The sequence below is a fragment of the Portunus trituberculatus genome, chromosome 47, assembly GCF_017591435.1.
Source record: "Portunus trituberculatus isolate SZX2019 chromosome 47, ASM1759143v1, whole genome shotgun sequence".
Classification (NCBI taxonomy): domain Eukaryota; kingdom Metazoa; phylum Arthropoda; class Malacostraca; order Decapoda; family Portunidae; genus Portunus; species Portunus trituberculatus.
In genome coordinates, this window is record NC_059301.1 from 11,490,549 (window position 1) to 11,508,048 (window position 17,500).

Sequence of the window (17,500 nt, forward strand, 5' to 3'; positions counted from 1 at the left end):
TTAATGGGAAGGTTTCAAGACATTTGTTCCTTTTTTTGGGGGGCGGGGGATGGAGGACCTGCAAGGGGACTGGCAGTTAAGTGGACCTTTTTTTTTTTTTGTAGCCCTTGGTCAGCTTTCCCGTCTTACATTAACAAAATCTAGCCTTGTAATTTTTTTTTTCATTCTATTTATTGTCTCACTATCATTGGTCTTGGAAATATCTATAAGTATAATATCATCCCTCTCTTCTATGTCTCTTTTTACTCTGATTTTTCTCTTCTCGTTTGCTTTCCCTCTTGAGTTAATGAAATGCCGCATGGTCGTTGTTCTGTGTGTTGGCTGGGCGAGTGGAATGCTGCAGGACGACCGTGGAATTCTTGGGAAGGGGTGGGTAATGCACGGTGATGAGGGTGCGGGGAGTGGAATGTGGACAGGGAGGCGTTGTGGTGATGTTGCTGCGGGGGCGTGTCACGGGGTGCGTCCAGGAGAGAGGCGTGCGTGGGTGTAGCAGGGCAGGTGTTTGCGTTGATTTGTTATGAGTGAAGGTGTGAGACCAGTTTTAACTCATTGATTTATGTAATAGGAGGAGGAGGAGGAGGAGGAGGAGGATGTAACAATAAGAAATATGACCATAATAACATTAACGACTTAAACACGCATAACAGACAGCAGGAACAGGCGAGGGAAGACATACAGACATACATACATATATACATTACATACATACATACATACACACACACATACGTACATACACACACATACATACATACATACATACATACATAAAGACAGGCAGACAGGCAGACGCGGCACACTGTAGGATGATATGGAAGGAGGTGCAAGAGAGAGGTGATCCTATCTAATGATGTACACAAGACTGATAGTGTAAGAGATCGTAGTGGGAAAGAAGAAACAAACTGAGCCTTCAAAAAGATAGATATTCAACTAGATAAAGAAATAAACTGGTTCTCGAAAAGTGTTAACCCCTTCAGTACCACGCCGTGTTTCCATATTCATTCTGCTTACTATTAGGCAAATTCATACAGCTTCAGAAACATATGTAGAGATTAGAATTGTGAAGACTGTGGCCATTAATCTTCTGACCTCCATAGACCCTTCCTAATGCCAATAAAATGGTCTAATCATACTGAAAACTCTTGGTAAAAATGCGTCCCAGTACTGAAAGGGGTTAATGACTGGAATAGACTTGGTAATCAGGTAATTCCCTCAGAGTAGTGGTTTCTTATTAAAAACAGACTATAAAGACAGGTATGATAGATGTATGTACGTAGAAGGAACGCTTTTAACCCCTTCCCATATTCATTCTGTTTACTATTTGGGGATTTGAGATTTTATACAGCTTCGGAAACTCATGTGGAGGATTAAGATAGTGAAGATTTCGGCCATTAATCTTCTGACCTTCATAGACCTAATCGTACACAAATTTCAAGACAAGAATGTATCCCAGTATTGAAGGGGTTAACACAGACACCACAACGCATAAAATTACTGGTTACTTGCAGATTATTTTTATATCCTTATTTAATATTGTTCTGAGCATGAAAAAGCTCAGCTAAGGAGGGCGTTTCTTTTAACCCCTTAAGTACCATGACGCATTTCCATATTCATTCTGGTGAATATTTGGTGATTTTATACAGCTTCAAAGACTTATGTGAGGGATTGAAATAGTGAAGACTCTGCCTATCAATCTTCTGACCTTCATAGACCCTTCCTAATGCCAATTAAATGGTCTAATCGTTCACAAATCTCAAGGTAAAAATGTGTCCCAGTACTGAAGAGGTTAATGGTTTCTCTCACAATACTTCCTCATAATTCATCATTAATAGAACCACATGCTTTATTACGTCTATTTACCATCACATTCACCTCTCATCTCAACCTTCACGCAGCATTTCTTCCCCCTACTAACTTGATTTTCAATACACGAGATTTTCTATTCAGCGTTGCACCTCTTCTATCCGTCTTCTTAATCCAGATATAAGCCAGAAGCATCTTTACTCTGCCATCCCTCTCACATTTCACTTAATCTGTGTAGCAAGGTCTCATCTCCAGCTCACATTGCTTCTCGAGGGGAAATCAAGCAGTCAGTTAACATCATCGTCCTTTTGTTACTCTGAATTCATCTGTGTTATTGAGAGGATAGCTGGGTATAGTGGATTATTCTCTCTCTTTCTCTCTCTCTCTCTCTCTCTCTCTCTCTCTCTCTCTCTCTCTCTCTCTCTCTCTCTCTCTCTCTCTCTCTCTCTCTCTCTCTCTCTCTCTCTCTCTCTCTCTCTCTCTCTCTCTCTCTCTCTCTCACACACACACACACACACACACACACACACACACACACACACGGCCCGGTAGCTCAGTGGTTAGAGCGCTGGCTTCACAAGCCAGAGGACCGGAGTTCGATTCCCCGGCCGGGTGGAGATATTTGGGTGTGTCTCCTTTCACGTGTAGCCCCTGTTCACCTAGCAGTGAGTAGGTATGGGATGTAAATCGAGGAGTTGTGACCTTGTTGTCCCGGTGTGTGGTGTGTGCCTGGTCTCAGGCCTATCCGAAGATCGGAAATAATGAGCTCTGAGCTCGTTCCGTAGGGTAACGTCTGGCTGTCTCGTCAGAGACTGCAGCAGATCAAACAGTGAAACACACACACACACACACACACACACACACACACACACACACACCGCTCGGCTCACAATCGAGATGGTCCGGGTTCAAATCCCGGAAAGCGGCGAGGCAAATGGGCAAGCCTCTTAATGTGTAGCCCCTGTTCACTTAGCAGTAAATAGGTACGGGATGTAACTCGAGGGGTTGTGGCCTCGCTTTCCCGGTGTGTGGAGTGTGTTGTGGTTTTAGACCTACCCGAAGATCGGTCTATGAGCTCCGAGCTCGCTCCATAATTGGGAAGGCTGGCTGGGTGACCAAGAGGCAACCGTGGTGAATTACACACACAATGCTAAAAATATATGCCATTGCAGTTTTCCAGATCGCGCTTGTTCCCCTGCCCCTCCTCGTCCTGAACAGTCTGGCGGCGGCCTCGTGTCAGCGGCAATATTTGTGTTGTTGAGTTTAGGGGAAAAATGTGGAATATTTAAATACAAAGAAATGTGACAGCGGAACAGGTCAGCATTTTTGGAGGCTGTCCGCTCAACAATGCCAAACACGCCGAGGATCACAGGCGGGCTACAAAAGAGAGTCGTGTTGCCACCACTTGCAGTTTAGAATAAATAGCAATTTGGTGGCATTACAGAACATAATGACGCTAATCCTTACTACACCAACCCTCGCTCGGCCAAGGTCAACGAGCGACTATTATCTTTTGTTGCCTGCTAAAAAATAAATGAATACAAGAAATGAGCTAATAAGATAGCAAAAAAACTCTTTACTATGCTGCATTTCCAAACATTTTTACAACCTACTCTTTTTTTATCAGGCATGACTAAATTTGCCTGACTTTGGTGTTATGTGTGTCCGTGATGCATTGTTTAGTCAGTAGAGCCATGATCCACACTAAGCATTATCTATTTCTCCTCCTCCTCTTGCTCGTCCTCCTGTACTGACCTGTCTCTCTTCTCGGTAGCTAGTTAGAGATAGTTACCAAACAGCCTCGAAAGAACGAAGAGGTCTGTTGCTTTTTGCCTTTCCTTTGTATTCCTTTGAATTCCTTCTCCTCCTCCTTTTCCTCCTTCTCTCATCCTCCTCCTTCTATACTTCCTCCTCCTCCTCTTCCTCCTCCTCCTCCTCCTCCTCCTCCTCCTCCTCCTCCTCCTCCTCCTCCTCCTCCTCCTCCTCCTCCTCCTCCTCCTCCTCCTCCTCCTCCTCCTATTCCTTCTCCTCCTCCTCCTCCTCCTCCTCCTCCCTCCTCCTCCTCCTCTTCCTCCTCCTTCTCCACTTCCTCCTCCTTCTCCACTTCCTCCTCTCTCCTCCTCCCTCTCCTCCTTGTCCTTCTCCATTTTCTCCTTCTCCTCCTCCTCCTCCTCCTCCTCCTCCTCCTCCTCCTCCTCCTCCTCCTCCTCCTCCTCCTCCTCCTCCTCCTGTTCTATTCCGTTCTTACGCCTCCAAGCCTACAAGTGCGGGACAAGCCGGTCAGAACACGGACCACACAGTTACATCGCCACACTCCTTTTTGAACTCGGCCAACAGGGAACAAACGAGACCACCTGTGAAAAGTAAAGCGTTAGTAATCTGACTCACATTTCTATGGCCAGAATTCTCAAACCTTTCTGCAATATATCGTGACTATTGTTATTGGGGTGGTGAAAGTCATTATGATTGCCAGATGTGTTTTCAAGGCTCTTCTAACAACAATCGTGCATCTTTAGTAAGGAACACCATGACAGCTTAATCTTTTCAGTATTAGGACGCATTTCTATCTTAAGTTTTGGGCACGATTAGACGGTTTTATTGACATTAGGAAGGGTCTATAGAGGTCGGAAGATTAATAGTCAGAGTCTTCACTATTTTCATCCCCACATAAGTTTCTGAAACTGTACAAAATCACCAAATAGTAACCAGAATTAATATGAAAACGTGTGATGGTACTGAAGGGGTTAAGCATCTTTCTGGCCTTTCACAATAGTTCTGTTGAGACCCGAAAGCCTTGAACCCATTCAGCACTATGACGCGTTTCCCTAGTCATTCTGCTTACTATTTGGTGATTATATACAGCTTCAGAAACTCATAGTGAAGACTGTAGCTATTTATCTTCCGACCTCCGTAGACCCTTCCTAATGTCAAGAAACTAGTCTTATCGTACACAAATCTCAAGGTAAAAACATGTCCCAGTACGAAAGGAGTTGAGAACACAAGGTTTTTGACGTCTTATTCTCCACACGCTCAGAAGCACGAGGCAGAGATGAGAAGAAGGAAAGACACGTGATTTTCAATAGCTATCATCTATCACCATCTCAGTGATGTCGATGTCCCACACAGTATCTCTCACCACTTTTTTCATTGCATTATATCACTCTCTCCTTTTTTTTCACCCCATTTTCTTTAGAGTAGCTAGTTTCCGAAGACTTGAAAGTGAAATACATATGGCTGGGTGGATGTGGATGAGGGAGGGTGTGGCTAAGAAAGCGTAAAATATCTATGTTAAATGCAAATCATATTCATCGGCAGCTTGCGGGGAAGATATGAAGCCTTGATCTCATATTGGACGTCGCGAGCAGAGGAGTGTAAAGAAAAGCTCCTTCTTGAAAAAAAAAAAACTAAAACTCTGCTTCTTTTATTTCGGGAGAATCTCATACACATGTTGCAGGATAAGAAGCACAGCATTTCCAAGCTTCAAATACAATCCAAACACCCAGGAATATAATTTGAGGATATATTTTAATATCTAGATTACTTCAGGAGGTATTTTGCACTAAAGAGTTATTCCCCCTATGTTCAAAGCAACTATTAAGCCAGAATGTGACTCCGGGATGTCATTTTGGTGTACTCTAGTAATGGCATTGCTACTTCCTGGTGTGTTTTCGTGATTCTGTTAATTATTTAACAAGTATTCTGCATCATTAGCGCCTCCAGTACTAGAACGCATTTTTATCATGAGTTTGAGTATGATTAGACGATTTTGTTGACATTAGGAAAGGTCTATAGCGGTCTGAAGATTAATAGCCAGAATCTCCTTATTTTAATCTCCACATAAGTTTCTGAAGGTGTTTGAAATCACTAAATAGTAAGCAGAATGGATATGAAAACGCGTCATAGCACTGAAGGGGATAATGGAAGAGGACATCATCACAACCGATTAATCATTTCAGGAGCTTTGCGTTTGAGAATATGAACTTATGTGTTATTTTTCTCACTCACTCTTAGCTGTATCCGAAACCAACACGGTGCTGGCAATATTTAGTCACTTCCTGTTATTTGGCAAGTGCAGCCTTTAGGAGTGTGTTCACGCATAAGCTCGCAGGTAATACGCAACAAAATCCCTGAAAGAATATTGGCAATTATAAATCACATTGTCTTTTTTGCCGTTTGAAGTTCGAGTCGTATTTAAACACTGCCGCTAATACGTTGGCTTATCACCGAGCGAAGTGACGTGATGCTTCCTTCCTCTCGTTGGCTGAAGGTGAAGGGACTGGGTTTTGTTACCTGTAGATGTTTGACTAGTGTTAGAGAAGGTAATGTTTGTGTGGGGAGTAATTGTTGGTGGAAACTAATATTAATCCAGATTTCGCCTTTCATTTTAGCTTTATTTTACGCATTACACAGTGTTTTGTTACCTTTAGATATTTGACTAGTGTTAGAGAAGGCAATGTTTGCGTGGGGGTGTTCGAGTAATTGTTGGTGGAAGCGAATATTCATCCAGATATCGCATTCCATTTTAGCTTTATTTTTTTTCTTTAATACAAAAATCTTACGCATTGCAGAGTGTTTTATTACCTTTCCATAAATTCTACTAGTTTTAGAGAAAGTAAAGTTTGTCTGGAGATGTTCAAATAATTGTTGATGGAAGCGAATATTCACCCAAACATCAGATTCCACTCTTTTTATTATCATTTTTATTCAATACAAGACACACGCATTGCTCAGCGTTTTATCACCTTACCATATATTTTATCAGTATTAGGGAAAGTAAAATTTGAGTCGAGATATTCGAATAATTGTTGATGGAAGTTAATATTCACCCAGATATCGCATTTAATTTTATCTTTATTTTCTCTCTTAATACAATAGACATACGCAATGGTGACTGCTGAGTGCCGTTGTTGTGCCGGTAAACAAACAATGCTGCAGTGGTGCATAAACAGACTCGGCAGCAAAATGTAGGTCACGACTAAGTTGCTGAGATAATACATCAGTGGCGGGGCGAAATATTTCATTAAACAAACTGGTGTCGAGTGTTATGTATTCACCTCAGTGCAGAGATACGAGAGAGAGAGAGAGAGAGATGTAAGACTCGTATGTTAATTCCTTTATTTGCTTAGTTTACATTCATTTATCATTCATTCATTCAGTTATTCATAATTTAGATTCTTTTATATGTATTTGCTGTCAGAAATTCATTATGGATGTCATTCGGAGCGTTTGTGTACTGAAATATCTATTCATTCGTATAGTTTCTTCTTTTATCCAAGTATTTATACATTTATTAATTTATTTTCACCTGTTCATTCAATTCTTAACCTATTTCTTTTCCTCCTTATAGAAATCGTAGAGAAAAACGCAGAAATGGAACCGTATATTAATCAGGTTATTTTTCCTTTTCATTACAGGTCGCAGGAACTAAAAGTGAACAGGAGCGCAGCAGGACTGAAGTGGTGCCGCAGGTGGAGCAGCCGCACCTTTAACACGCTTCCTGGACGAGGTGCGTACCTTTAATGCGTCACACCTCACAGTACTCCGCTCCATTGCTCTAAACACCAAGGACAAATGCGCTTTCTCTTTCTCTGTCTCTCTCTCTCGCTCGCTCGCTCGCTCTCCTCCCACCGGTCAATCAATCCAGTGTATCTGAAAAGTTTGGAATGCAGTACGTATTATCATTAAGCCATTTCGTAAACTTGTGTCGTTTCCGCCTTTATTTTACAACGATTTTAGAAGTTTTGGTGTTTTATGAGGGGAGGAAATTGCATCGTGAGAAGGTGATTATGTCTGTCTCTGTGTGTGTGTGTGTGTGTGTGTGTGTGTGTGTGTGTGTGTGTGTGTGTGTGTGTGTGTGTGTGTGTGTGTGTTTATCTTTTCACTCTTCACTCTAATACCTGTTTTTAATCTTTTTTTTTGTGAATTCTTGTACTGATTTTTTTTTTGTGTGTGTGTGTGTTTCTCTCTCTCTCTCTCTCTCTCTCTCTCTCTCTCTCTCTCTCTCTCTCTCTCTCTCTCTCTCTCTCTCTCTCTCTCTCTCTCTCTCTCTCTCTCTCTCTCTCTCTCTCTCTCTCTCTCTCTCTCTCTCTCTCTCTCTCTCTCTCTCTCTCTCTCTCTCTGACTACATCAGTTTTAGAAAAGTATGAAGTCATCTCTATATTAACAAGTTAGTCTCAGTTTTGAGATAGCCTTTTGTTTCTGGGAGCGGCAAAGTACATGACCTTTACTCCCATTTCAACCCATCTGCAGCCTTTGCCGACCTCCTTCACCCCTACAGTACATGACCTTTTCTCCCATTTCAACCCATCTGCAGTCTTTGCCGACCTCCTTCACGACTAAATGATATGGCCTTTTCGCTCATCTCAACCCATCTGTAGCCTTTGCTGATCTCTTTCACGCCTAAACTCCTTCACTGTGACCGTTTCTTGATTAATTCTTCCGGTAGCCAGTCAGGTAGATGGATTGTACAGTACCAAAGGGAACGCTTAAAAAGAGTATCGCCTTCATGTCTAGAACGATGTACAGAAGCCAAAGCCGTTTATCTTATGCTAAACTCTTTCACGGTACAATAAGTTCCATTCCGTATGTATTGTTGGTTGGCAGGAAGAATAAAAGTTCCGTATAAAAGCAAAAGCTATGTATATATTTTTTTTTCAATGCATGTAAGTGGTAAATTAAACAGACCTTCCTCATTTGTTTCATAATGCTAATCAGAAAGAAGTGGATGCAGTCTGCTAAATGTTGCGCAAAAAACGATAGTTATTTTTTTCTTATCTCTATACGTAAAATATACAAACGTTCTCTTACTCTCTTTATAAAACTAATGAGAAAGAAATGAGGACAGTCTGCTCTATTAGATATTACACATAAATCAATAGCTAGTTTTCTTATCTTTATACGCATATCGTAAAATAACAAACGTATTCTTACTCCCTTTATAAAAATGAGAAAGAAATTGGTGTTAGTTTGTTCTATTAGATATTACGCATAAATCAACAACTATTTTTTTTCTTATCTTTATTCGTAAATTATAAGATACACAAACGTTCTCTTTCAAAAAATGAGAAAGAAATGGGGTTATTTTGCTCAGTTAGATGTTAGGCATAAATCAATAGCCAATTTTCTAATCTCTACATGTAAATAGTAAGAACAGACAATTCTCCCATTCCTTATATAAACTAATTAGAAAGAAAGGAATGCAATTAGGTAATCATCGTTGCTTAAGACTAAAGGAAGGCAGAGGAAGCACCCCGCGTCAGATCCTCGCTTCCTTGCTCCATCAGGATATTAGCACGAGCAACAACTTGGCAGGAGACACAGGCATGGAGACAAACTGTGACGTCAGGAAGCTTCTTGGGTCGACCGCGGCTGACTTACTTGCAGGGCGTCTGGTCTGATTTGACTGACACTTGACGTAAATCGCAATCTTCCCTGACGCTGCTGGCAAACCTTGAGGCTTGAGGGAAGCTGTGTACTGCAGAGCTGTGTGCGTCTGTGAACCCTTTTGTCTGTGTCTGCTCGCCGTACCGTGCCCTCTTCAGCCTGTATCCTTGAAAGAGAGAGAGAGAGAGAGAGAGAGAGAGAGAGAGAGAGAGAGAGAATGTCTGTATTTAATGTTTTTTATGTATCTTACTTTACTTACTTTTGTTACCTTATCTTTGTGTGTGTGTGTGTGTGTGTGTGTGTGTGTGTGTGTGTGTGTGTGTGTGTGTGTGTGTGTGTGTGTGTGTGTGTGTGTGTGTGTGTGTGTGTGTGTGAGATCCTTATCATTTTATCAAGATATTTTTGTCCTTGTCACGGTATATAAATCTTCCTTTTATGACCACACTAATCGTATAATGTGGCCATTGCTATTAGGACATGTGGGAGATGGATTCATTAAGGCTCTGAGTGACTATAGGAAAAGAGGTGAATGAATGAAGGAAGGGAGGCGTTCCAAGATCATTCAATTACATCTCACCTTCGCTTGCAAGTCCCAGAGTAGAGGCTGACGACGCGAAGTGAAGCAGACAGTTCTAATGCTTCCTTTCACTGGTAAAACTTCACAACTTTCTGGATATGCTGAATCTCTCCACCTTCCTGTCACGAACTCCTTGAAGAAAGAGGAGACGTATCAAGTCAGCCCGTGCATTTGAATTGGCTCCACCTTTTTGAACGCTCACACTATGCAAGTATTTCTTCAGATTTGAGCCCCTTTCATTAGTATCTGTAGTCCTTTGCCAGTCTTCCAGTCATGTGAAAAGGCCCAAGAAGATGAAGTGATTGCATACGTAACGCCGGCACAGTTGGAATGAAAATCAGAGAAAAGTTGTATGGAGTAAGAACAGAAGAGCTGGGAGAAGTGCCCGTTATTTTTTTCCGAGGCCAGAGATCAAGAAGCAGGAAAAGAGGAATTGGAGTAACGAGTTATGAAAGCAGCATTAATAAAATAGACACTACCTTGTTCAGACGCTCTTCACTACTTGAGAGGCTGTGTGAAAAATGGTGATTTGGTGGTAGGAAATTCATGTTTGAGAAGGTGAGTTTTGCAGAAAGTATAGACGTAGTTTATTTACGCCACGTAGTCTTTGATATGGCAATCTTTCTTCTTTACTTATTTCTTTGCTTATTTAGGGGGAGAGTAACAAATTAGCAGGCTGTGTTTCCATCTATGTTTGTATGGTCAGTCTTCAGGCATAAAAATAAATGAATATATAAATAAATAGATAAAACTCGGACAGTTGTTCCAAAAGGCTACACTAATGCTTCCCCCACAAGTACACAGGTGTGAACTTTGAGGTGTGGCTATAAATCATTGACTTTTCTGAACATAATGAGTCTGTGTAATGTGTTTTGGTGCTTTAAGGACTAAGATAACTATAATTTTACACACCAGGATGAGTCATGATATAGGACGCAGCAGTGAGTGTATCTCAGGACTCCTTAACCTCTTCAGAACCATGACGTGATTCCATATTCATTTTGCTTACTATCTGGTGATTTTATACAGCTTCAGAAACTCATGTGTGGGATTTGAATAGTAAAGACTCTAAACATTAATCTTCTGACCTCCATAGACCCTTCCTAACGTCAATAAAATGGTCTAATCATACACAAATTTCAAGGTAAAAATGTGCCCCTAGTATTGAAAGGGTTAACTTTAAATGAACGTCTGGGATTTATTTCTGCAGTGACGAGTGATTTACAGTGTGTGTTGCAGCTTGCGGGGTCAAATACTATGATGGGAGATAAAATTAACAAAGAAAAGCAATTAATAGAGATGTTACGTCATATTTTCTTATCAGTGTTTATGCTGAGCCAATTGTTACTGGTCAGTGTCTATAGTCTGTCTACTTTAAAGTGGCTTCTGGGTCTCAGTCTGAATGGTGTCCCAGGGAATGCGTGGTTGTCAGATCTTAAGGAAAACCGTGAGCTGTCCTTGTCATAAGTGCGCTGATCAACAGAAAACAAGTATTATTCACATCAAATCAATCACATAAATAAGCTACAATATGTTTGAAATCCAGGAGCCATTTTAGAGAAGACAGGCTATAGTGTTCTGGTGTTTAGCCTTCTACTTTCAGCAACTCTGTGCCTCGCTGCCGCCATGAATGTTTTTAGTTCTGAATATAAAGTTGGACCAGAATAATGAGAACCCTAATGAGCGCCGTCTTTTCTTTATTCGTAGGAAATACAAGATGACGCTCATTACGGCTGTCGTAATTTTGGTCCTCCCTAAAAGAATATATGCAGAAGTCCCCCGGAAGGCTCCCATACCTGTTAAATAAAGTCTTGTAAATGTAGTGAGAGCTGCAGAGATAAGCACTTCAAAGTCATTCAAAAGGAAAAAAAAGTATGCGTACTTCATACAAAAAGTTGGGTTCCGCCGTTTAGTTCTTCCCGCATAAATTCCGCGTCTTGCGAGATCCAGCTCTTTGCCGCGCCCATAACACTCATCCTGCCGCTGTATTCAGGCAAGACGCGGCGCCCTCAAGCACCTCCGCCCTGGGTCCTCACCGGCGCCTTTTTTCCGCTCGGAGAATGTAGGATTTTGTGCCTCGCTCTACCCTCTTCGCCGATCAGCTTAACTCTCGCTCCATTGTCCCCAGGAGAACGTACTGTGGCGCCCCGGCCCAGCCACAGTCGGTGGGGCGTGCAGTGCGACGTTGTGTTAGGTGATCAAAGGTTCTATTGGATATCCTTCCTTACTCGTGGGTTCCAAAAATGCAGGACTTTCTCTCTCTCCCTTTGTGTGTGTGTGTGTGTGTGTGTGTGTGTGTGTGTGTGTGTGTGTGTGTGTGTGTGTGTAGGGTCATTAGTCATTGAAATGGCTCCTGGCGACACCGGCGGCGATCTCTCCAGGAAACTGACGATAATCGTTCTACGGATAGTGCCTCTCTTTTTTGTGAGGCTTGGTGTTTGGTTTGGCGGAGAGAGAGAGAGAGAGAGAGAGAGAGAGAGAGAGAGAGATGTGGTTGGCATAGAAGCACATAGATAGATAGATAGATAAATAAATAAATAGATGCTTCAAAGAAAATGGGACAGGCGTACAAACCAGCAGAGTGATGGATAGGTAGACTTATTGATAAAGAGATTGATAGACAGAGATGTATTTATAAATTGACAGATAGATAAACAATAAGATAAGTAAATAGATAGACATATGGATAGCCAGTGATAGAGAGATAGACAGATAGACATGCACAGATATACAGACAGACAGACATGCACAGACAGACAGACAAACAGACAGATAGGCAAATGGACAGACAGGCACAGACAGACAGACAGGCAAATGGACAGACATGCACAGACAGACCGACAGGCAGACAGGAGACAGACAAACAAACAGACAGACATGCACAGACAGATAGGCAAATGGACGGAAAACCACAGACAATCACAGACTAGACAGATAGACATGCACAGACAAACAGACAGACAGACAGGCGGAAGGACAGACAGAATATCGACACGTGCATAAAGATAATGGAACACTCGTACCTCAGAGAAAGACTGTGTTGTAATTATTCCCAGGAAGGAAATTGGGTGTTCGAGTTTCGTGTAACACCTCCGCGGGAATACATTGCGCCCATTACTCGTAACGTATTAAGATTGAACCTCCTCCTCTTTTTATGACCGTTTTCTGACCGTCCGTCCAGATATATTCTTTGACTGTTTCCCTAAAAATGAGAAATATAATATAAATAGAGAGAAAGATAAAAAAAAAAAAATAGAAATGATTAATCTAAAAATAAATTGATGATAAGAAAGAAAAGTGAAAAAAAGGTTTGTTTGTTTTTGTAGGCGCCTTAAAAACATGATTCTCCATTTTTTTTTTTTTTTTTGTAGATATTCATTATTTTCTATTTTTATTCTTTTTTTTCTTTTTAATTATCTTTTTTTTATTTTTTCATTTTCTATTTTCTTTATTTTTTTTGTTATTTTTTCTATTAATTATTTTTTTATAGATATTTCTTTATATTATTTTTTCTTTTTTTTTTTTTCCTTTATTTTTTTTTCTTTTTATTCATTTTTTTAGATATTTTTGTTAGTTTTTCTATTCCTTATTATTTTTACTCCTTATTTATTATTTTTATTCATTTTTTTTATTTATTCCTTTTTATTTTTTATTCCTTTTTATTCTTCTTTCATTCCTTTCTTTTCCTTTTTTATTCCTTTTAATTCCTTTTTATTCTTTTTAATCATTTCCTTTCCTTTTTCCTTTTATTAGATATTTATTTCTCATTTTTCTTTCAGTCTTTTCTTTATTCCTTATTTTATTCGTTTTTTTCCTTTTCATTTTTTCCTTTTTAAGATATTCATTTTTTTCATCTTATTCCTTTTTTTATTTTTTTTCATTCCTTTATAATTTTTGTAAATATTCTTTATTTATTTTCTATTCCCTTATTTTTTTATCAATTTTCTAGATATTCTTTTTTTCCCTGTGTTATTTGTCCATGCGAGAAATGTTATGCAGTTCAGAGCCATTTACCTTCAACACGAGGCTCTGAGGGACCTTAAGAGCACATGCATCTTTATTACAGTCTCTTCATTAATTCTGTGGCCAAGATAAAAGCCAAAATTAACCTTGTATTCTCTAATTTTCCCGTATTCATGCAATTTTTTTTTAACAGTGCTTTAAACGTTAATAAAGATCAACCATAACAGTAAAATGGCCAATAGAGAATAGCTTTATTTCTCTCTGTTTGGTTGCTCTTTCTCTTTTTTTTATGTCTCTGACTATCTACGTAAAGTGCGTTGGAGTTAGAAGCTAATTATTTTCAACAAGGGACGGCTTAGTGTTCCAATAACAATGCACGAGTCTCTAGAGGGCAGCAGACAAGTAGGTTTAAAGGTCCGCGGGAAAGGTCTAGTGTTTTTGTACGGTGAGCAAGAGAGTAACACTGAGGCTTGTATTCTCACTTCTACTATTTCAAAAGGCATTTTTTTCAGTTTACACTAGCTTTTAACGTGTTTTTTTTTTTTTTTTTACGGTTCTAGAGGCGGGGTGACAAGATTTCTACATTACTAACTAGAGAAACAGTCTTGGAAACGGCGCTAGTCATCTCTGTGGCCTTGGAAAATATTAGTGAGGTTTTTAGGTGTATTTACTGTGCTAGAGGCAGAATGACAAAATTTCTTCACTATTAACTGGAGAAACACTCTTGAAAACCCCGCTAGTCATCTCTCGTGAGTTTTTAAAGGTATTTTTACGTTTCTAAAGGCAGAGTCACAGGATTTCTACATTATTTACTGAAGAAACAGTCTAGAAAACCCCGCTTGTCATCTATGTGGCCTTGGAAAATAGTCGTGGTGAGAGAACAAAGCGTTTCTGAATACGGACCTGAGTAGCGGGGAGTGAGGGTGAAGAGGCCGCAGTGTAATGTGTTTTTATAGTTCTAGAAGCAGAGTGACAAGATTTCCACATTATTAACTGGAGAAACACTCTTGAAAACGCCGCTGTTCAACTCTGTGGCCTTGGAAAATAGTTGTGGGGAGAGAACAAAGCGTTTCTGACCTAAGTAGCAGGTAGAGAGGGATGGACGGGATGAAGAAGCCTGGGTGAATAGTTTTTTTTTTCTTTTGTCTATTTATCTTTTTAATGCAAGAAGGACACCAACCAAGGGCAACAAAAGATTAAAAAAAAAAAAGGCCCACTTCAAATGCTAGTTCCCTTAAAGATTTACGAAGAATTAGCCAATATTCATGAACAAACATCTTGAAACCTCCCTCTTAAAAGAAGTCAGGTCATAGGAAGGTGGAAATACAGAAGCAGGCAGGGAGTTCCAGTGTAGCGGGGTGCAGGGGAGACGGAGAGCGAGATTAGGGAGGCCAGTGTAATCGGGAACAGGGATGAGGTGAGATGTAGAGTGAAAAGTTTCGTATCTTTATTAACGCCACTGAACGAACCTTTTCTGTTTTTTTAAAGGAATTTTATCCGTGTTTTAATGTTACGTGCGTACAATAAATGGCAGGGAAACTTGTGCGGGAGTGTAGAGTATTTCATGCGCTCACTTTTTATGCTCTCTTTTTTTTAGTGTGTGTGTGTGTGTGTGTGTGTGTGTGTGTGTGTGTGTGTGTGTGTGTGTGTGTGTGTGTGTGTGTGTGTGTGTGTGTGTGTGTGTGCAGGGAAGTGAGTGTCTGGATTTCATATTATTTCGGTCTTTTTTTATTTAAGGGAGGTAGTTAGTGGGTTGGCAACTTTTTCTCTTCACTGTTTTCACTGTTGCTTTTTATGTGTGTGTGTGTGTGTGTGTGTGTGTGTGTGTGTGTGTGTGTGTGTGTGTGTGTGTGTGTGTGTGTGTGTGAGAGAGAGAGAGAGAGAGAGACAGACAGACAGAGAGAGTGTGTCTGTTTGTCTGTCTCTCTGTCTGTCTCTCTCTGTCTATCTGTCTCTCTGTCTGTCTCTCTCTGTCTGTCTGTCTGTCTGTCTGCCTCTCTGTATGTGCATTGGAAGATCGTTGGTAAGAAAAACAAGTTAAGTAATAAATTAAAGAAAATGAAGAGGAAAAAACAATGTTGATAATGAAGAAGAGAAAGAAAAAAAAAAAAAAGAGAAATCAGCAACAAAACAATAACAACAACAAGATCAATGTAACAGCAGCAGCAGTAGTAGTAGTAGCAGCAGTAGTAGCAGCAGCAGCAGCAGTAGTAGTAGTAGCAGTAGTAGTAGTAGTAGTAGTAGTAGTAGTAGCAGTAGCAGTAGCAACAGTTTTTAGTCTTAATAAGGGTGGAAGTCTGCGATGCTCTACCATATGGCTGGGTTGGAGACAAATCAAGTAAAGAATGTATAAACAAAAAAGAAATCCAACTAAAACTCTCCCCCATGTACGTAACTCTCTCTTGTTCAATAATGCGCAATTTAGGGCTCATTCTTTCCCGCCACGAAATGGGACCAGAGCATGTGTTCTTTCTGGGCGAGGCAACAAACCTTTAAGCGTCGCACCGCAGAAACAGAGACACAGAGAACAGTTGACAAGATATATTTGTGTGTGGAATATAAGGTGAACTCTAATCTATGTACTTTTAATATAGGGAAAAGTGACCTTGCCATATATTATCAGTTCGAATGATCTTTAAGCGTCTCACCGCAGAAACAGACACAGGAAACATTTGACAGGATGTATTTGTGGGTGGTATATAAGGTGAACTCTAATCTATGTACTTTTAATATAGGGAAGAGTGACCTTGCCAAATATTATCAGTTAGAATGATCTTTAACCCCTTCAGTACCATGACGCGTTTTTATATTCATTCTATTTACTATTTAGTGATTCTATACAGCTTCAGAAACTCATGCGAGGATTGAAATAGTGAAGATTCTGACCATTCATCTTCTGACCTCCATAGACAGTTCAGAATGTAAATAAAATCGTCTAATCATACCCAAAACTCATGGTAAAACAAGCGATCCAGTACTGAAGGAGTTAAATGTATGAATGAACAAAAGAATGTGATAAGGTCATGACGTTTGCTAGAGAGAGATCTAAGCTATGATATGAAAAGTGTGTGAAGGGAGTTACTTAGAGTTACACGGAGATACAAGTGACAACAGAGCTTCCATGCCGTCCTCACAAGGTAGCCTGTACTGAAACTACCACGTTGATAGTAAAAGAAAAGGACAACAAATTCAACGGCTCTCTTCCCCATTAAACCCCTCTGCCGTAAAGGAAGCAAGGCGGAAATAAAGACCTTCCAGGGTTAGAGAAGTAAAGAACACGAAGGAAATATTTGTAGGAGAGAATGAAAATAGACTAATTGATGTGTCACTATCTCCCTGAAGGTAAGGAGTTCTGATCCTGAACAAACAAACCCCTTCAGGACTGAGACGCATATTTACCTTGAATTTTGTGAGTAATTACATGATTTTATTTGCATTAGGAAGTGTCTATGGTGGTTAGAAGATTAATGGCCGCAGTCCTCACTATTTTAATCCCCCTGTTACGACAGTCAGATATTCAATATATTGTAATGTATTTTAGGTCAAGATATATAGCGTCCTGCCAGCACTGTTTTCGTTGTGTATTATTGTAATGCTTAGTTCTCTTATACCCTGGAGATGCCCATGCGTTAAGAACTGTTGCAGCGAAGCCTAGTCACTCTTTCCTTATTCATGTTAATATTTCTGTTCTTTATTAAGAGTGATTTAACCTAATCAGTGACAGGTGCCTCGTCACAGTGGGGAACCCAGTCAGGCTTCTCCAGGGTCGTAACA

The 17,500-nt window shown here is 40.3% G+C and overlaps 1 protein-coding gene across 3 annotated transcripts in view; it reads left to right on the plus strand.

Moving 5' to 3' along the window:
- Positions 1 to 17,500, plus strand: part of LOC123498042 (zwei Ig domain protein zig-8-like) — a 181,388-nt gene that overhangs the window by 58,144 nt on the left and 105,744 nt on the right. For all 3 annotated transcript variants that reach the window (XM_045245118.1, XM_045245117.1, XM_045245119.1), the window contains exon 2: positions 7,218 to 7,309. The gene's annotated coding sequence lies outside the window, so the exon portion shown is untranslated. The remainder of the gene's footprint in view (positions 1 to 7,217; positions 7,310 to 17,500) is intronic.